Source organism: Rattus norvegicus, chromosome 17 (assembly GCF_021556685.1).
Source record: "Rattus norvegicus strain SHRSP/BbbUtx chromosome 17, alternate assembly SHRSP_T2T, whole genome shotgun sequence".
NCBI classification, from domain to species: domain Eukaryota; kingdom Metazoa; phylum Chordata; class Mammalia; order Rodentia; family Muridae; genus Rattus; species Rattus norvegicus.
In genome coordinates, this window is record NC_141550.1 from 12,852,038 (window position 1) to 12,866,920 (window position 14,883).

A 14,883-nucleotide genomic window follows, 5' to 3' on the forward strand; every position below is an offset into this window, starting at 1 on the left:
GGCTCCGTTGTGTCATGTGATGATTTTCTGGAAGCTGCCTTATGGGAGGATATTTTGCTGAAGCAGACACAGGAGAGGATTTTTTTTTTTTTTTTTTTTTTTTTTTTTTTTTTTTTTTGCTGAGGCAGACACTTGGGAGGACATGTGATGGTAGGAAAGGTTACAAGTATAACCCCCACAGACAGTGAATAATGCTCTCGTCTTGGTTCGCCTTGCAACGCTTTGGTGGTCTTCACAGATCTTTGCTTGCCGTGACTTCAAACAGAGGAAAGCACAAAGAACTTCCTGTGGTACTCTCACCGCTTCCTGCTGCTTCTGCAGACTCATGCAGCCTCGTGGTTTCTTCTGGATCAAGCCACTGCTACTGATTTGTGTTTGGTGTTTGTGTTTGGACTGACTAGTCAGCTGCTACGGATTTGTTCACCCCAGAGAACCACTTGTCCACACCCCCCATTTCTTATTAACCTTTCTTCTCCCCTACTTTTGGTTGGTGGCCTAGCAGGGAGGTTGAAGCATTTAAGAACCATTATTGAAATAGGTTTGAAAAATCTAAGCCTGCAGTTGTCTGCTAGATTTGTACTCTAAAGCTTGGCTGCAAAGGTGGAAATCAAACTGAGCACAGCTAAATTGCTCCTGAGCTGCGGGCTGCAATATTTTCAGGATTTCTGGGAGCCTGACTGCTCTTGGCTGCTTCTACTCTAGCTCCCCTCGGGAGCTTGCTCCTTCTAGCTTGATCCATCTCTGTCCCTCTCTCATTGGCTCACTAAAGCCTGCAGTTTAAGTCCCACAGGTACATCGGGCACTTCTTTATGTCCCCCTGTTTGCAATCCTTTGCCCTTACTCTGCTTCTGAAGGGTGGCTCCTTTTTCCTATTTGATCTTCCTCCCTGCTGGCCCCTATTTCTGGTTACCACTACTCCCCATGCCACTGGGCTGGGGTGATGTAGGCATTCCTGACTCCCAGCCCCCCACCCCCAAGCACCATAAGGTCCTTGTTCTGCCACCTGCTGCTCGCAAGCTGATGCAGCTGGCCAGCACCCAGAATTTCTTATCTCTAAGCCTTCTTTGTGCTCAATTCGCTCTTATCTCTCCCTCTGATAACTGGGTTTGCTTTTTCAGGTCTTCTGATGTCGTTTGGAGGTATCTTCTATGTTTATGAAAAAGCTGGCTCTGGAGTTTCAGTAAGGCCCCCCTCTCCTAACCCAAGCATATATTCTGTTTAAATTTTTTTCTTCGAATTTTCTGTTTCAGGTCATAAGGCCATCTAACGCTAGGAGATAGAAAAGACAGTACTAAGTGCTGTAAAACAGCTAAAATATAAACCATCAGTACCTTAAGATTTGTAAGCTTACTGGATGTGATCAAAAATATGTAAAATGAAAATCCACAAAGAAAACAAGAAAACAACCTGGTGCCAACATTTTCAGAGTTCCTGTAGATGTCTGGGTTTTACGGTCTTCTGTTTAATGGCCTCTGGGTTACAGATATTATATATTTCTGCAGCTTAATAACTTTATAAGAAAAAAATACTTGTTAAGCTTCTCAGGTCACCTGCCTCTGTCTGCAGACACAAACTGGTTATGAAATAAAAATAAAACCCTGTCTAAAATTTCTCAGTAATAACTCCAGACACACCTGCTGAAAATAATCAGAGCTGGACTTGTTAAAAGTTAATATTCCTTCGAAAGAAGGAGATAGGCAAGGTCATTGGCCCTTCACCTAAGCATCCACTCCCTCCTCCCTGAGGTATAAAGGGAACTGTGACATTCAATAACTGCACACTATGAAAGAGTCAAAATAAAATAAGGTTCCCAATCTCTCTGTGGACTATATTTATGATTCCATCAAGTGCTCAATCTCTCTGTGGGATACAACTTAGAATTGGAAGTTTTATTTTGATACCAAGAGACAGCTTCAATTCAAAAATTATAATTGTTTGAATACAATTAGGCCCTAACTGCATGAAGCCCCAAGGTTTTCTGGAAAAACTGTGGTATACAGCCTAAAAATTAAGAATAAGGAAGGGAACACCTATGTGACAATGTTATCTATACTGGGTGAGGTTCCTTAGGAGAAATTGTCTAATTTCTCCTAAGGAAAATTTTCTAGCAACAAATGGTAAATGTATTAGTTACTGTTATATCTCTCATATTATTTAATTTAAATATTTTGATCAAAAGGGACTTACATAAAATTGGATGGCTAAATGTAATTAAAATGTCTAGTTCTTTGATGTCTTCCCCCCTTCTTGGTTCTTGTTTACAAAGAAATGGTCCCTTGTTCAAGGTCAAGGATACTCAAAGCTCTTGCTGAAATGTAAACTTTCTTTCTCTCAGGATTTGTAAGACCAGTGCTGGGAAGGGGTCAAGGGAGAACTATAAAATTCCGAGCAAAACAGTTAGCTTAAGACTCACCATGGAAATGTTAATAATTAAAAAACCTATAGAATGGTAATCTCAGTCTACTACTACGTGTTTATATATAACTTAAAATCAACTCTTGTTGTCTCCCTTTTAGACTAAGGAAGCAGCAGGCCTTCAAGATACTTTAGATTAGATGGATATTTTCCTATTGGATGGTTTTTGTCCTAAACATTTTAGATTTAAGAACCCCAACATGTGTTGAATGAATAGAATATATTTAACAAATACGATCTATAAATCCCTTATTTATTTATTATCCCTTATCACTTACTATTAGTTATGTCTACTCAGGCCAACAATGACTGACTCGAAGCTGTATGTGTTTCCTCTCCGTCTTTGATAACCTTGTTACCCTTTAGTTATTTGGATAAAATAGAGTCATACAGGAAACTATGATATTCTATAATGGTACACTATGGAAGAATAAAAAAATAAGATTTCTAATCGCTCTGTGGCTCTATTTATGGTTTCATAAAATTCCCAATCTCTCTATGGGCTGCACTTTAGAATTTAAAGTTTTATTTTGATACCAGAGTTCAAATTCAAAAAATGTATTAATTTTTTAAAACTAACACTTAACAGGAATAAAACTATAAAATCCTAACCTTATTAAAGCTGCTGACTTGTTATGAACTGTCAAAGATAATTAGAACATGCAAGATAATGTCCAGTCATCTTATAAAAGATCAAAGATTTTTAATGATCAAACCATGTGCTCATTACTATGATCAAAACTGTACATATCCATTTTCAGGGACGAGCTTTATTTAGCTTCTGTGTATGTTTTCAAGGTTAAGCCTGAAGCAAATAGCTAAAATCACAGAAAATTTGTTTAAAATCAAGTAACTCAATAAATTAAACATTGCTTTTCAAGCTCCTGAGCGTACTGCTGAATAATGTCCTATTAAATGCCATATTTAATGCTATAAAAGTTTCTCATAGTAGACAATACTGTTAGCTCCTACTGGAAGTCCTCAAGTCTCCTTCAAAGAAGACATTGGGGCCCAAATGACTCCCACCTAGATTGTGGTAACACTAATTAACCACTGAGCAAAGAAATGCTCTATTGCCTGCTGACAGGACACTGCCCAAACTGTGGACAAACAGGACATGGGAGAATTGACTGCCCTTCTCTGTCTCCCAAGGTAGGCCAGACTCTCAAGTTACACACACACACACACACACACACACACACACACACACACACACACACACATCTCTCACACACATATACACTCATCTCTCATACACACTCATCTCTCTCTCCTCTCTCTCTCTCTCTCTCTCTCTCTCTCTCTCTCTCTCTTTCTCTCTCTCATTTCTCAGGCCTTCTGGGTCTGGCATCTGAAGGTTAATGTTGCCCTATATGGTCATGATAGACTTCACGCTGTCCTGTGTGACTGCCAAAGACCACTGGCCTCTGTCCTCAAGCCCATCATGGAGGAAGCTTGGATAACTAGGCAGATCTCTGCAGTTGACACAAAGGCCATTTGAATTATACTTTCTGCTCAAATTTATCATTCTCTAAGCTCTGATGATGTTGATGGCTAACTGTAACTTTATTAGTTTAACAACAGCAAGAATACAGCCCCTCCTCCCCCAGGCCTGTAGCTGTCTTGTCAGTCTATTTCACATGTAAAAAATTGGGCCTTGATTTTCCTAGGTTACTAAGTCTCCTCCTGAAAAAGACAGACTCATACTGTTTACCTGACTAAGAGAGATTTGGAGCTTCTGAAGGTTATGAGGTTCTAGGGAAATGATTTGGGGTGCAAATTGTAAAGGTCTAAGGATGTAAAACGTTTGAGTGAGTGAAAAGAGTCTAAGAAAATAATATAGCATACATAAATAAGTTATAAAAGTAAAGGCTTAAATAAGCTATGAGAGCCTGAGAAAATGATTTAAGATATGTAAATGCAAGTTATAAAGCTCTAAAAAAGTAACTATATCAATAGAATTAAGATTTCCCCCTAAGCTCCTTAACTTTACCCTCTGTTCCTAGTCTACATTTGTCCCAGCAGGCTCCTGATCAGATAAAGGCTGCAAATGCCTCCAAACACACCAGCCTCAGGTGATCCTTCGAAACCAGCAAGCCCTAGACTTGAAGCCAATGTAAACCAGAAGCTTCTGATGAAATTTCCTATCAGCTTGAACTCCAGCTTTGGACCAGCATTCAAGACTTCTCCAAAGCTCCCTACCCTTCCCTAGCAATGGGTGGTTCAGGCAAACATGGACAGCAGGTCTGGTGTGGCTGGCCTCTCCAGGACCTTGGCATTCCAGCCATCGTGGGGGGCTAATGGTATTGTCCTATTTCAGCTGAGAAGCAGTTACAGAAGAGACTTCTTGTCCCTTATCATTAACAAAATGCCAGAACGCTAGGTCCAGAGGAAACTAACTAGTTCCCTTCTACCAAATGAGTCATTTCCCTATTGATGTCCAAAGGGACAAACGACTGTCTATGGTGCTAATTAGCACATCAAAGCTCATGCTGGCCTCCTGGCTCCTTCGGTATTACAATTACCTGTTAAAACACCACAAAAAGGGTTACTCAAGAATGGGACTGGGAACTGATTAGTTAAAATATCAACCTTCAGGCCTGTGTAAGTGTGAATCAGTGATTTGATTGATATAATCCAGAGCCAGTGGACATATGAAAGCTAAAGAAACTCCTTTATATGCCAGGCATCCACCTTGGTACCCAATAGCAGTTTGTCTCAAACTCCAATCCCTGGAAGATAAATCCCCAGTAATCCTGACTCGGTGCCCTCCCCTCATCCAAAAATGAATAGCTGTGACCCTCTACTTGTTATGATATGACTAATTGCTTTTCTGGCTTCTGTAACTTGCTTCTGCAAATACCCAAAGATTGTTTCGCGTTGCCTTAGCCACTTGACTTGGCCAAACAGACTAGTTTTTCTTGCTTGTGTAAATACTAAAGGTCTCCTTGTGGCTTTACCTTTTATAAAAGAACCTTTCCTGTTCCCCTCTTTCACGGCATGCCTGAGATTGCCTGAGATTTGAGGCTTCAAAATGGTTTAGCAAATCTTTTAGTTATAACTGGATTGAGCCTATGGTCTTTCCCCAGGGGCCACATAGTCCATATACCAGCCCAGTTGGACCCCACATGCCCACCTAAGGCTTTTGGTGCTATGTAATGGGGGAATCCTCCTGAGAGGAGTTCTGCTGAGCCCACCCCCACACCTTGGCCAGCAACACTAAGGACTGGTCAGCCGCAATGCTTCTTTCTCTGTATTCTTCCTCTCTGGCTACACTGTTGGATTATGAACCATTCCTCCCACGGCTTGCTCACAGACCCTCACCTGGAGACGAGCCAGGTTAAATGCATTCTGGCTGAGTTGCAGACCCGTTGGCTGCTGCCTCGAAAGCTGCAGTGTGCAACAACTTCAGCCTGGGGCTCACCTCTACCCACCTTCCCATCATGCCCTCCTCGTAACCCTCAGGGAACAGCCTCAGCCTCATGTTTGCTCTTGGGAACATCCTTGTTTGCACATCTTGGCCACTAGATACTAGGATCTTCCATGGCCGTGCTCTTGGAGCCATCTGTGGTCCTGGAGCTGAGATCCATGGATTCCATAGTTCCAACTCTCTCTCAGCATCTCACGTCTGTCCTTAGAATAAAGCAGAAGAAGTCCCGTTTGTCTCTGCAACACAACCCAGCATGGGGCTCAGGACTTTAGGAGGTAGAAAACCTTTGACGGGCTTCAGCCTGGATGAGCTCAGACTTCCAGAAGTAGCTTCGTTCAGTCCCAGTTTGTTTTTATGTAAAATGTATCTCTTTCCTGCCCCAAGCTTTATTTCTAGAGACCCGTCTCGTTGCTCTGTCCTGTGTGCAAGGGAGGAGGGGCGGAAAGTCCCGCTGCACACGTGATGACCGTGTGTGTTGATGACAGATGATCAGTCGAGAAGCCACGAAGATAATTACATCCTCCAGGCCAGTCACCCGGCTCCTGCTAAGATTCACAAGCGACTTTTGACATTAGAAAATGGCAGAGTCAGAACCCAGGTTGCATCTCAATCATTCAGGGCAGGAAACAGTGTTTAAATACCATCACCGGGGGAATTCAGCGTTGGCCTGATTAACAGGGAGTGTTAGTGAAACTAATGAACATGATTTAGGACTGAGAGGTGACATAGAACACACCCTCTCTAAAGGCTCTTTCTAGCCATGACTGAGAGGTACTTAACACGTTAGACAATAGAGGCTGAGAAAGCCAGTGTGGCTTCCTGAAGACATGCAGACATCGGTGGGGCCCATACAGGATGACCAAACCAAAAGAGATGTTGGAATAACATGACCTGTGACCTTCTCATAACGTGACTTTGCACGACACCGTTCCTAATTCTAATAGGTGTCCTAGAAGATAAGAGTGCTGATTTTTTAAAATCAGTTCAAGTGAATGAGTGCTTTTGTCCATTCGTTTTCTAACAGGTCTGCTTGTATGAGGAAGCCCTGGACTTGCTATGTGACCGATGACCAATAGCCAGAGGACGCCCTTGAACTCCATTCCCGAAGCCTTTATCTTCATAGTCCCTGGACTGTGGGTGTGTATTATTAGGGGCCACTGCACATACACACCAGGAGAGAAGTACACACAGACATGTGTGTGGATGTATCATGAATGCATATGGATGGGCATGACTGTGCAAATTCTGCAAAGCTCTGGGGAGAGAGAGGAGAGAGAGAGAGAGAGAGAGAGAGAGAGAGAGAGAGAGAGAGAGGAGAGGGGGAAAGGAAGAGAAAGGGGGAGTGGGAGAGGGGGAGAGGGAGGAAGCGCAGGAGGGAGGGGGCAGGAGGGAGGGGAGGAGAGGGAGGGGAGGAGGAAGGGGGCAGGAGGGAGGGGGAAGGGGGAAGGGGAAAAGGAGAGAGAGAGAGAGAGAGAGAGAGAGAGAGAGAGAGAGAGAGAGAGAGAGGGAGGGAGGCAACTTTCACTACAAAGCCCTGGAGCTACTTCAGAAAGACTTTGAGGAGGAACTCAGACAAGAACAAGCCAGGTATCAGACAGACTAATCATTCAAGAGGAAGCTTCTGACAAGCTCCCCTCTGCAAGATGTTTTTCCCTCTCCTACTTTTAAACAGAGCGGTTTCTTGCCTTCGGTGTCAGTAATCCGTGGGTGTATTTTTCGGAAGAAAAATAGTCCATTTTAAATCCAAGGTTTGCTTAGAACTGATCTTTGCCTGGAATTTCTGCAAACTCACAGACACAAGCAGCACCCCAGCCTCACCCCCAGGCAGGAGCTCTGGTTGGGATGGGGAGAGCCAGCCTGTTGTAAGCCCCCTCTGGTCTAGCCTGTGATTTTTGGTAACCTCACAAACACTAATCTCATGCCGGATTTAATTATTCTCCTGTACTCATCGTCGATGTTTTCCTCACGCTTTACATTCTCCGGAAGTTGAACTCACTGTCTTCCAAAAGGGCCAAGCCCACGGAAGTGCTGTTCCCATCTCTAGACTTGGAACGGATATTTTTTTTTTCTCAAGACCCAGAGGTTGATTTATTATCTGTCTGCTTCCAAGGCACATATCATCTGGAGGACTATAAAGCAAAATTCCATTCAATGCTTCTGAATAAAACATTTGTCCCTGAGCCTTGAGACAGTAATTCATGTATGACAGGATTCCAGTGGGGTCCCGGCAGCTGCTAAAATACTCCACGGGGAGACACAAGGCCAAGGGCACTTGACACCTCTTGTCTTTACACCTCATGAGGGGCCTGAGGAGAAGGGATGTCAGGGTGCTTTCCTTCTCTTCACAGTTCCAAAACAGTTCAGGCACAACCTGTCTAGATTTCCTTGGAAGTTACATCCTGTAAGCTCTGCGGCCCCATGTATCCTCGGAGAGGGAAACAGGGCCTTCTCTATGTGAGGAACCACAGTTGGGGCACAGAATATCAACCTGGAGACAGAAGGTTGGTGGCAGGGGCTTGTTAGCTAGCAAGTCACAGGTTTCCATGACAACCTAGATCATGGGTTCTCAACATTCCTAACTCTGAGACCAGTTAATACAGTTCCTCGTGTTATGGTGGTCCCCGAGGCATAAAATTTTGTTCATTGCTACTTTGTATCATTTTGCTGTTAAGAGTAACAATGTAATATCTGTGTTTCCCGGTAGTCCCAGGAGACCCCTGTGAGAAGGTCGTTTGATGCCAAGGGGTCGAGACCCACAGGTTGAGAACAACTGCTTTAGACCATGCATGTGCCTGTCTATACTTTGGAACTCAGGATCCTCCTACACGGCTCTGGTTGCCTTCTGCAATAAAACTCCCTTTGAAGCTTTACTCTGTACCAAAATACTAGAATTCCTTTCTAAAAAGTCATTTTTCTGTCACATGTGAGTCTCTTGGTGACACAGAGAAGAGAGGCTATGTCTACACTCAGGGTTCTGACCTGTGGAAATCTGAATGAGTAGTGACCTAACATTCTTTGTGAAAAGCAAGCTTGAGGAAATTACCAGTTCAGCATTGCATAGGCCTGGGCGGGCAGTCTGGGCAGGGTGGGGAGCAAGCAGGAGACTAGAACCCTGCCTGGAGCTCGGCCATAGAAGGGAATGAACCGGAGGCTGATGATCCTCCCTCCCACGGGGCTACTTGGGCAGGCCTGGAAAAGGATCAAGCCCAAGATGACCCCTGCCTAGTGCCATAATGCACAAGTGGGACACAGTACTCCTGAGACCACCTCAGCCACTCAGAGACCCTGGATGTCACTAAGAGAAGCAACTGAGTGGTGGAGAAATGGGAAAGAACGAGAAACAGAAGGATGTGGGCACAATGAAAAAAGGCACAGCTGGAAACTCGAAGGTAGTGAGGAACAGCCTGATGTGAGTGACTCGTGATGCCACCTGGGACCATGGTGGGGTCCTGGCCTGTGCTGCCGCCTGGGGCCACATCTGGGTCTGTGGCCCTGCAGCAGCAAGGTTCTGTTATCACCAAAAGCCAGGCAGATATCCCCGGGCTGGGCTACCGCCTGGGGACATGTTGATGTCTGAGGGTTGTACAGAACTGCTTCCCCCAGTTGGGCATCTTGGGAGAGCTAGCCCCAGGGCTGTGAGAGCAGGACAGCTGACCCTAGTCAGCTGCAGTACGAGGGAGAGAGCATCCCACAAAGTATGGGAGCTTTGAGTTGTAGGTGAGGCCTGCACCAAGGTCATGAGAGTGGGAGAGCTGGCCCTGCCACTCATGTCCTGTGCAGTGGTACAGACAAGGGAGAGATACCCTCCTCTAGGCTCACCCCTCAGCACTTATGGCAGGCAGGAGATCTGCCTCTGGGTCACGAGGACAGGAGAGCTGTCCCTGCCCCTCCCCAGCTGTAGCACTCAGGAGAGCAGACCTTGTACCTTGCCTAGGCAGCACAGTAGAGTTGACTTTGATTCCAAGGATGGCATGGGTGAGCCGTCCCCCAGGCCATGAGCCCGGGAGAGCGGGTCCTGCCATTTGTCTACCATGCAGTCAGATGTCCCCTACCTCACCCCTGGATGCCACCCTTGAGGTCATCAGAGCAGGAGAGCGGGCACTGTATCTCACCTGGGCAGCACATTATATCTGATCCTGATGGCAGGGGCCTAAGTGAGCCATTTCTGAGGGTAAGCATGGGAGAGCCTGCTCTGCAACTTGTCTGCTGCACAGTAGCGTGGGTGAGGGACAGATGCTCTCCTCTTGCCACCTACTCAGGGCAGGAGAGCTGGGGTCATGAGAGCCAGAGCACTGTCCTGCTCCTCACTTGCTGCAGCACTCAGGAGAGTGGGCCTTGCACTTCACCTGGGAAGCACCGTAGAGATGGCCCAGGATGGCAGGTGAGCCAGCCCTGAGGGCAAGCACATGGGAGAACCAATTCAGATACCTCTCAGATCCTGATCCAAGGCTTTGAATCAGCCTACCCAACACCTATCCCCGCCATGAACTGCTGGAGTTTGTGGTCCTGTAGATCCAAAACTACAGGATTTCCATGACACAGGGCAAAACAGGATACCCAAGAGGAGCTCTAGTGAGATCCCAGTATTAACAGAGTAGCAAAAGCCAGACCTCATGTACCAGACCAAGGAGTCACTGCAAGGAACATCCTTAGGCAAAATTGTATACAATGGGACATAGTGTGGAACAGGGCCCAGCTCTGTACTGAACTTTTTCCCTGAAGAAGATCTGCCTTCCTCACTTCACTTCCTGTCCACCTGTTAGTCCCACCGGGTGAGAATAGACCACTGCTACAACTTTTGAGCCAGTTTTAAGCAAGCTGTATTTTACTGGGGTACAGCAGAGACCAGTGACTGCATCCTAAGTTGGGTTAACTCTGTTTCTTCGGGCCCTTTCGAGGAGTACATGTTTGAGTGGTTGCGAAGCAGATTTACAGAAGACAATGAGGCAGTTAGGAAGCACAGAAAAATTTAACATGTTCCCTGTGTGTGTTTATCAAGTGAATTAAAGAGGAGGCCAGCACCCTCTCAGAAAAAAATACTTCTTTGGAAAAACTTCAAGTCCAGGCCCTGCCCTTAGCTCGTGAAGCAGTGTGAGCCAATGGCAGTCACTGGGCTTTGGGGGAGTCTTCTCCTGCCCTAATATTAACGTTAAATTACAGGACACTGTTGAGCTGATGGAGAGCATCACTCATTTTCTCCAGTAGGTTAAGAAGATGTAAAAGGCACCCTGGAAACATGTGGCTTGTGAAAGCAAATAAATAAGTCTGGGAAGGTAATTCCCACAGACTTAGAATTAAGATGAAAATATTACAAAAATCTTATTTATGATTGCGTAATCGCTCTCTATTAATAAATCAAAAGTAGAGGTGGGAGGACCAAGCCCGGCTTCACTTTGAAGGCAGGAGCCATTTTGTTGCACTGTTAAAATGTTTCCATTTACTGTAAGAGCTGAGGTTCCTGGAACCTCACCTGCCTCAACCTGTGCGGGTGGGGCTTGGGTTGAATAGACCAATCAGGGAGGGTCCTGGCTGAGAGACACCTTGGTGATAAATTCACCCTCATCTAGTCCAAATTACCCCTCCCCGCAAACCCTCCTCCGAAAGTCCATCGACAGAAGAAGTTGAGTGCCATGTTTGTGACACAGGACCCTGGAAGGTTATTTCCAAAGCCTTGCCTGGAGAACAGTTGAGATCCTTGGTCACCACAGCTGAGGCAGGGTGTTGGGAGATCAGTGGAGAAGGAGGTTCTTGGGACTAGTGTGACAAAGTAGCCATGGCAGCAGAAGCCTGGAACCCTTCCTGGCTGGCTGCACACGGGAGACAGAGGCTACATGGGAAAACGGACTTCATATAAACGATCTACAGAAAGGCTACAGATCCTCTCATGAGTGCTTGACTGCAGACTGAGGTCCAGGTCTGACACAGATCCAAGTGTCTGTATTTTTCCTAAACGATCAGATCTCCTCTAACTGCCCATTGAGTTAAGAGCCACAGCCCCAGAGGACCCCAGAGAGTCCGAGTGCCTCCATCTGAGCTGGGATCTGCATCTGTAACACAGGAGCTGGAAGGGAACATCTGCCCTTGCCCCCAGCTACAGATGCAGATATACGCCACCATGCTTCTTCCACCACGGGACAATGAAGCCCTGTGGTACCCCAGTGTACCTCCATTCCTTATGTCACTATAACAAGAGCAAACCCCAGCAAACACGACTTATGAAAGGTCTTTTGTGTACTTTTAGAGAGCTCAGCCAATGGCCACTGGGTCCCGGGCTTTCAGGAGAGTGTGGTAGATCAGGACAGTTCGACCAGGAACTGTTGGACTACCAGCTGTGGGCTAGCTTTCCTGCATTCAGCCTCCTTCCTTCTTCTAGATTCTAAGCTGGGCAATGATGCCCCTTCCATTCAGGGTGGGTTCATAGGCTTTAAAGGATGGCCCAGCAGAGGCGTGCATCAGTCTCTAACTAAGGTGATTCCAAATCCAGTCCAGATGAAAGTCTGATGCGGTGGACCTCGTTTAATTTGTTTTCGTTACTTAACAGGAATTTTGATTTCCGCCATAATTCATTTCTTCATGTTCTGCCACCAGCGTTTCTGAAATCGAGAAAGTCCGAGTGTGTTTATAGAAATATTGAGTTTTCCAGTGACTAGGAGAAACAGCTTGGTGCTCCAGCCTCTGGGGAAAGAAGACCAAAGCTGGTTCCTCTGTGAGAGCCCAGAACCCACAGCGAGAAGTAGGATTTGGTTCCATTTCTTAAGAATCTTCCAGGCTGCAGGGCAGTCTTCAGGCCTTTCTTTGTGAGTGCCAGGGACTTACTAAAAACCTGAGTATAAATGATATCCATAGCAACCATGTGCATATGTAATTTCCTCGGCTTCTGCTCTAAAACCAGCTGCAGGGGGGGGGGGGGCTGATAATCCTGGAAATCTACTTCTGTGATGATGACTTTGTATTTATTTCTTATTTCTTTATTATAATCGGTTTTTAAACTTTGAAATGTTTATGCACACTATAATTTTGTGCCTTGTGTGATGTGTGTACCTGGGTGCCTTTCAAAGTCTGTTCCCGCCTTCCAGCTGTGGTCAGGGAGTGAGCTCAAGCTTCTAGGCTCGCATGATAACTTTACCTAGTGAGGTGCCGTCTTGCTGGCCCAAGAGGTAACAGTTTATTCTCTCACTCTTCCTACTATTCTTGCATTCTGATGGAAATGACATTTAACTTTCTCCATTAGTCAACACGAGTCTTGACTCCTGTCTTGTGATCTACAATAGCCTGGATTTTTAGTTTGGATATCAGCCTACACCCATTTCCTAAAGATAATTGAATAGCCTTGCTTGGCTTACGAAACTCAGTTCACTTACACATCTTTATTCAGCTTGGAAAATAGAAATGACTATAGACAGCTGATTCTTTCTGTCCACCACTGAGTCTGAATGCTGACAGAGTCATGGAATGTCAGTTCAGGGAGGTTTTGGAAACCAACTGATCCATCTCTCTCACTGCAATGAGATGCCATCAATCGCTGTGGGACAGGACGGGATGGGTTACTTAAGTAGAGGACTGCCCTTCTAACACGTTAACGAAACAACTATAGGGTAGACAGCTTGCTGTGGCACACTTGTGATCAGAAGAATGAATAGAACTTATTTGGTGTTTCAATCATGTGATCATGTGACACAGGAGGCACTCACATCACATCTCCCTCAAGTGCATGAAGACCAGAAGAAACCAGAAGGAGGAAGCAAGGGTGGAAGTAATGGTTTAGACAGGGAGCAGGCTGCTTTGAGCTGCTGAGTCTGCTTATGTCCTGCCAAGGCACTGGATGTGGTAGGGCTCCTACCTGGCGCATAATTGTCATCTAACAGAGAACTAAAGAACAATCTGGAAGGAGTCAAGGGCCATTTCTAGCCAGGAACCAGGAAGGATCCTGAGACAGTGTTCTGGGTGTCTAGACACAGAGAAAGTAACTTAGTCCTTTTACCGATATGGATCCAGTAGGCACCTGGAGGCTTCCGGTTAGCACACCTTCTCACTTTGTGACCTGCCTTAAACATCAGATGCATCAAAACGAAGTCTAAATCTTAAGCTATTGCCATAACCAATCCCATTTGCCATGTTGTAGGTGAAGCTGGCCTGACATCCCAAGCCACCCGCACAAGAGGTCCATGGAAGAGACCTTAAGAGCTCAGCTGACAGCTACGCCCAGTTTGGGGTCTGATGTAAGGAGTACAGGTCTAGATAATCCCTTCAGCTACAGCCAGGGACCACCCCTTCCCAGGATCCCAAACTCTCAGAGGCCCCAGCTATCAGGATAAGCTCAGCCATCTCTCTTGAAGGACAGCAGGATGATCCTCACTGCTTCATAGCAGTGGATAGGGTCTTGTGCCAAGGCCAGGACTCTCATGCTTAGTGCTACTAGAATGTGGGCACATAAGCAACGTGGTGGCCTCAGAGCACTGCCCAGTGTCTCTCCAGTGGCTCTGAGCTCTGCCCTGTGAAGAATCATGTCACATATGGATATATACGAAGTTACTGATTCTCACACAGGAGGATCAGAGAGACTGAAGCTGTTCATAACTGTACTTTACAGCCCGCCAATTAAAGGAGGCTGGCCAGAGAGTCAGGGGATCCTCTGTCACTGCACTGTCAGTTCTGGGATGATAGCTGTATGCCACCAGGCCTGGGTACCGAGTTTTTTTAGGGCTATGAATTCTACACTAAGAAGCTAGAATTGACAAATTTTTCTTAACACTCTTGCTTAACATTGGTTTTTCTGATTTTACAGAAAGCGTTCTGTTTGTCACAGAATAAGTATTTTTATCTGTGACAAGTCTTCTCTTCTACTGATGGGCACGACAGCCTTGCTGTCTCTCTGATATTTAATTAGAAAGGAAAAGGAGAGAAGCAGAGAGCCAACGACACACACATACTCATGCACACATACTCACACATCAGACACTTATGAAAACACCCTCATGGTCATACACAATCACACACACATGCATACACAAACAATGCACACACGTGCACACACACAA

The 14,883-nt window shown here is 45.6% G+C and overlaps 1 long non-coding RNA gene and 1 pseudogene across 4 annotated transcripts in view; one reads left to right on the top strand and one right to left on the bottom strand.

Moving 5' to 3' along the window:
• Positions 1-8,738: 8,738 nt before the first annotated feature.
• On the top strand, positions 8,739-8,858 carry LOC120098002 (small nucleolar RNA SNORA17; annotated as a pseudogene).
• Positions 8,859-10,645: 1,787 nt separating this feature from the next.
• Positions 10,646-14,883, bottom strand: part of LOC108348514 (uncharacterized) — a 28,448-nt gene continuing 24,210 nt past the window's right edge. The window contains exon 4 of one of the 4 annotated variants that reach the window (XR_015641085.1): positions 10,646-12,438. This is a non-coding gene — a long non-coding RNA (uncharacterized LOC108348514). The remainder of the gene's footprint in view (positions 12,439-14,883) is intronic. The other 3 variants (XR_015641088.1, XR_015641087.1, XR_015641086.1) reach the window with 3 other exon arrangements.